The sequence below is a fragment of the Schistocerca piceifrons genome, chromosome 10 (assembly GCF_021461385.2).
Source record: "Schistocerca piceifrons isolate TAMUIC-IGC-003096 chromosome 10, iqSchPice1.1, whole genome shotgun sequence".
NCBI lineage: Eukaryota > Metazoa > Arthropoda > Insecta > Orthoptera > Acrididae > Schistocerca > Schistocerca piceifrons.
In genome coordinates, this window is record NC_060147.1 from 133,481,567 (window position 1) to 133,487,915 (window position 6,349).

Genomic DNA, 6,349 nt, shown 5'->3' on the forward strand with positions numbered 1-6,349 from the left:
TGCCAAGCAATGGTATGAGAACAATGAGGAGAAGTTCACAGACTGGGAAGTATTCCAGGCGGAACTGCGCAAGTATTTCGGCGATACACAACGACAGAAGTGCAAGGCTGAAGATAAATTTAAGTGCAGGGCATAATGTCCAGGAAAAACTACAACATCCCACATTCAAGATGCCTTGGAGCTGTGTAAAATAGTGGATCCTAGAATGAAGGAGGAAGATAAGGTTGCACATCTCATGAAGGGTGTTGCTAAGGACATGTATTAAGCCCTACTCCTGAAGTAGGTTTCGACAGCAAACAACTTCATAAAATGGTGCCAGTATATCGAGACAATGCATCAAAACAGAATTACACGCAAGAAGTTTGAACTTCTTCCAAACGTCGTATCGATGTCTGTGATGGAGGAAGCAACTGATTTCACTAGTGTTCTTCGTAAGATAGTGAGTGTGGAATTTCAGAAGGCTTTTGCATTGCACAGCGAGCAAAAAACCGAGACGCTTCAAGAGGTCATAAGAGAGGAAGTGGAGCAGAAATTGAACCCAATCTCTCGTCCTTCATTTCCCTTTAAAATGGCGAAAAAGTTGAAACCCAGGCGGAGTTGCGTTCCTACAATGCCGCATGAGCAACCTGTTTGGACACCAAGGAAGACTGATATCTGGAGGACCCAGGATAACCAACCAGTATGTTTCCACTGTAGACGACTGGGACATGTGGTGCGCTATTGTCGAGAAAGGCGGCGGATATTTTATGACTTCCGCGCCAGAAGATAGCAGACCGATCTCATCCGACGCCAACTCAGGGAGGACGAAGATGAACAAGAAGATGTGGGTGCAGGACGACGTAGATCACCACCGCCGCAAGCTAGCCACTGGAGAGGAGGCCCCCAAACACGCCAACCAAGGTCTCCATCGCCGTTTAGAAGCTCTAGCTGATCACTTAGCTGCCGCAACCTGGAAAACTAAAGTTTGCAACCTTCCTTGGAGGTGAGGCCGTCGATCACTACAAAAATAATAGGAAACTACGTCGATATTCTTATGGATGGCCGACCAGCCCAAGCTCTTGTGGACTGTGGAGCATCATATTCAGTCATATCGGAGAAGTACCGTCGTCAGTTGCAGAAAACCGTGTTCGTCAACAGCAAAACATCTCTGCTGAAGGTGGCTAATGGGAAATATGTAAAAATTACAGGAAGATGTACCATTCGTGTGGGTATAAGTGGCCATACACAGCCCTTAGAATTCATCATCTTACGAGAGTGTAGTCATGACATCATTCTCAGATGGGACTTTTTGAAAGCTTATCAGGCAATTATAGATTGTGGTCGCTCAAAGATTATGCTAGACGAGATGAAATATTTTGGACAGGAGGATGCGCATCTGAGTGTGTGCAGACTATGTGTGATGGATGAAGAGATCACTCCTACAGTCAGCACTCGAAAGGTAACTGTCACGTGTCATGCTATGCATCAACCCATGGATCTTGTAGTGGATTGTAAGAGAAGCATACCACTGAAGAATAATTTGGTCATCCCAGCCTCTGTCGTCTCGTTTAAGAACGAATTTGGTGAATTGTGTATAGTTCACTTTCGCTGAGAACCGCAGAGCCTTCAAAGACGCATGTGCGTATCAAACGCTCAGCTGTTAATTGAAGAACAACTGAGCGTCACAGAAACCTCCCATGCCGACTCTGTGGGTGAAATTAGCGCTACCACCATGAGACAAGATCTTCTAGCTCGACTATCATCAGATCTCACTAAGGAGCCGTTCTTCAAGAGTTCTCTGAGTGCTTCAATCCACAGGTGAAGAGCAAATTAGACAAATCGAAGGTGAAGCACTGGATTAGTACTGGATACCATCGACCAATAAGCCAGAGAACATATCGTGTCTCAGCAATGGAAAGTCGAATAATTCGCGACGAGATAGAGAAAATGATGAAGAACAACATCATTCAGCCTTCGCAGAGCTCATGGTCGTCACCAGTGGTTCTCGTCAGGAAGGAGGATGGCAGCTGGCGCTTCTGTGTTGACTACAGAAAGCTTAATAGGATAACTAAAAAGGACGTTTACCCTCTTCCACGAATTGACGGTACACTTGATTGTCTGAAGAGGTCTTAGTTTTTCTCAACCATGGACATGCACTCGGGATACTGGCAAATCGAAGTAGATGAGGCTGATCGTGAGAAAACTGCGTTCATCACCCCCGAGGTCCTGTATGAGTTTAAGGTTTGTGTAATGCACTAGCAACTTTTGAATGGATGATAGATAATCGTCTAAGTCACCTGAAGTGGACGATGTGTCTTTGTTATTTAGATTTAGATGACATGAAAGTTTTCTCAGAGACATTTGAAGAATATATAAAAAGACTGAGGGCCGTTCTTAAGTGTCTGCAACAAGGTGGACTGAAACTTAATCTAATAAAGTGTCTCTTTGGAGCAAAAGAAATCAAAATACTTCGACACCTTGTGTCAGACGAAGGTATGCGGCCAGACCCAGAAAAGGTGAGAGCTATAACAGACTTTCCTATTCCTAAAAGTGTTAGAGATGTGCCGGCCGGAGTGGCCAAGTGGTTCTAGGCGCTACAGTCTGGAACCGCGCGACCGCTATGGTCGTAGGTTCGAATCCTGCCTCGGGCATGGATGTGTGTGATGTCCTTAGGTTAGTTAGGTTTAAGTAGCTCTAAGTTCTAGGGGACTGATGACCTCAGATGTTAAGTCCCATAGTGCTCAGAGCCATTTGAACCATTTTTGTTAGAGATGTGAGAAGCTTCCTGGGATTATGGTCTTATTACTGACGTTTTATCAAAGACTTTTGTATCAAAGCCAGGCCACTCCAAGAGTTGTTAAAAGCTGATGCTAAATTTATCTGGGGTGATGCTCAACAAGATTCTTTCGATGTGTTGCGAAAAGCTCTGACGACTGACCATGTACTTGGTCTGTATGATGAGAGAGCACCTACAGAACTACACACAGATGCCAGCAGGTATGAGATCGGTGCTGTTCTGGTGCAAATTTCGGACGGAAAAGAGAAGGTTATAGCCTATGCTTCTAGGACACTTACAAAATCCGAGAGAAACTACTCAACTACATAAAGAGAATGTCTTGCTGCGATCTGGGCCATGTGCAAATTTCGACAGTATCTCTATGGAAGGCCATTCACAGTTGTTGCAGACCATCATTCACTTTGTTGGTTGACAGGTCTTAAGGATCCAACAGGACGACTCGCCATTTGGGCACTACATCTTCAAGAGTATGACATTACCACAGTGTACAAAAGTGGAAGAAAACACCAAGATGCCGACAGTCTCTCAAGAAACCCTGTGGAAGACCATCAAGACTTTGATGAAGATGGTGACTGTCTCATTGCACTCCAGGATCTCTCTGCTGAGCAGAAGGAGGACGCCAAGATATCTCAAATTATTTTTGCCTCAAATTGGTCAGAGGATGTGAAAGGACAATTTATGATAGTTAATGGATTACTTTGCAAGAAAAACTTTGATCCCTTTGGAAATGAGGTGGCTACCAGTGATTCCTAAGCACATGGGCTTAAATGTTCTCAGAAATTCCATGATACATCTGAGGCCAGACATTTAGGATTTATTAAGACATACAATGGAATCCGCAAGAGATTTTTGTGGCCAGGTTTATTTAGGAGCGTCCATCACTATGTGTCGCACTGTAGAGAGTGCCAGAGGAGAAAGGCAGTTCCCCAGAAACCACCTGGCCAACTCAGCCGAAACGCCTTTCCAGCGTGTTGGAATTGACCTCCTTGGACGATTTCCAATGTCTGATAGTGGCAATATATGGATTATTGTTTGCACTGATTATCTGATACTCTATGCCATTACAAAAGCGGTGAAAACAGCCGAAGCATCGGAGGTAGCCAAATTCGTTGTGGAAGACATTGTATTAAAACATAGTGCCCTGAGGTCGTTAATTACGGATCGAGGGAAAGTTTTTGAGTCAAATCTTATGACAGAGATATACCAGCGGTGCAACATTACTCATCACATGACGACTGCCCACCATCTGCAAACTAATGCCGTAGTAGACCTTGGCTGACATGCTATCAATGTTCGTCAATGTTGAGCAGAGCAACTGGTATGAGGTGCTACCTTTCGTTACATTTGCTGACAACACCGCCAAACAAGACACCATAGGATTTACGCCATTTTTCCTGGTGCGTGGGTGTGAGGCGACTAAGACGATGCACACTGCGTTTCCATTACATCCTGATGTACCGAAGTTGAGGAAGCTCGGCAGTTAGCTCGACTTCGCACACTGCAGGCTCAAGAAAACGATCGCCGAAGGTACGACGCGAGCCACCGCCCTGTTGTCTATCAGCCTGGTGATCTCACCTGGATCTTCACTCCTGTTTGGAAGGTTGGTCTCTCTGAGAAGCTCCTCAGGCGCTACTTTGGACCTTATAAGGTTGTAAGATAGTTGTCTGATGTTACTTATGAAGTTGAAGATTTCGACCCCGACACAAGGCAACGAAAGATCAGAGGTATGGTCCATGTCCTTCGAATGAAGCCCTATAAGGATCCTGCAACCCAGGGTAAATTCAAAAATCCAGCTACAGGCAACAAGCGGAAAGGTGACGAAAAGCGTAGCGGCAGAAGAAGTTCTAAGAGATCACCACCAGGGCGAGAATCAGTCATCAGGAGTTGGAATATGCAGGACCGATGACTCGTTGCCGGAATAGGAAGACGTTAACACCGAGACGCTATTCTCTTAAGAATCAAGCAATGTCACAGATGAAGCTGAGTAGCTCCATGGTGTAGTGGATGACACTAAACTGTTGCATCGAAGGTCGTGAGTTCAAAACTCACCTGGACTATACAATTTTAATTTCTATATTCGGTTAGAGTACATTCTAGAAGTATCCACAAATGTCAAGAATCATTGTACTGGAATGTTCTGTATAGTATCTGCTCTGGCCGCAGGCAGTTCACTCTGTGCTCTTGTACGTGCAAGTTCTGAATACACTTCCTTCTACGTGACAATATTTTCGATTGGTTGCCATCAGTAGTGTCTTTTGTCCTGTCCTGTACAAAGTAATAAGTTTCTAAGTTATTCTTAATAACATGTCCTCTCTGTTTTGGTTTTGCAATGTTCCTCTCTTTGTATTCTCCTCTGAACAGCACATAAATCATAAATCAAGTAAAGAAAATATACACATGTTTTAAAAAATTTGTTGTAACTAAAGTATAGACACATTTTTCAAAACTGTATCAGTATCGTAGAGGCTGCTACGACACAATGATGAAGCATAAATATTGTATGTTACTCTATTTTGTACTGTTTGTCTACGATAACTTGCCGCTTTTACTGGTGCTACCAGAATCAGAGAAAATCAGCTCTAGAGCAAAAGTTAAACCCTGTGCGGCTGCCCCCACTCTTACACCCTTCTAGAAGCTGCTGTTGTGAGACCACATGCTGTGGAGAGGCCAACGAGAAGAACTGTGTGTTACTGACGAGCAACGTAACCTGAAGGAAGACTAATATTTACACTGTTGTTATCTGCAACCTGAGGCATTTGTGTTAATGATTGTTTTGCATTTCAGTAGCTGTTACACACAAGATAGTTTCTGAAGTGATATGTGTGAAGCAGTTCAAGGATTTCATTTAGGTATCTTATATATCAGGAAGGTAATGTCAATAAAATACGATGAATGAAATGTGAAATAGCCATACGACCTTCGAAATATGTTACTTGATAAAATCTGCTACACAGTTTGTCAATATTTCAAAATTACCTGAACAACATTTTTATTTTTTATACTGATTTCACCATTACCACTGGCACATTCATTTCCAAGAGAACTGTTATAATGAACACTTTTGCAGAAGCGCATGCCGTAGTTGAGTTTAACTCAAAATTGTTTTTGAGCAATGTAGGCTATCTACCAAGGGAGTGTTCAAATACAAAATTTTCTGGCACAGATTTAACAGAAAAAACTGTTAAGTGTTCCAGACTGCAGCTTGAAAGATAGGTATATATAAAAAAGCTCTGTCCTTGAACCAATATCTTTTCGGTGTGAGAGATGATGGTTATATTTTTATTTTACCTCTAATGTAATAACTCAGTCTGAAACGGCCTTGGAAGGCCCAATGGTACACGCAACCATCATGCAATCTTCATCCAATAAGCATTGCTGGATGTGGATATGGTGGGGCATGAGGTCAGCGCTCTGTTCTCCCGGCTGTGGCCTCGCAAGGTCTGAGTGCACACCACTTACCAACAGCATTCAGCAGACCTGGATGGTCGCCCATCCAAGTGCTAGCCAAGACCTACAGCACTTAATTTCAGTGATCTGATAGGAACCGGCGTTACCATTCTGGCAGGGCCATTG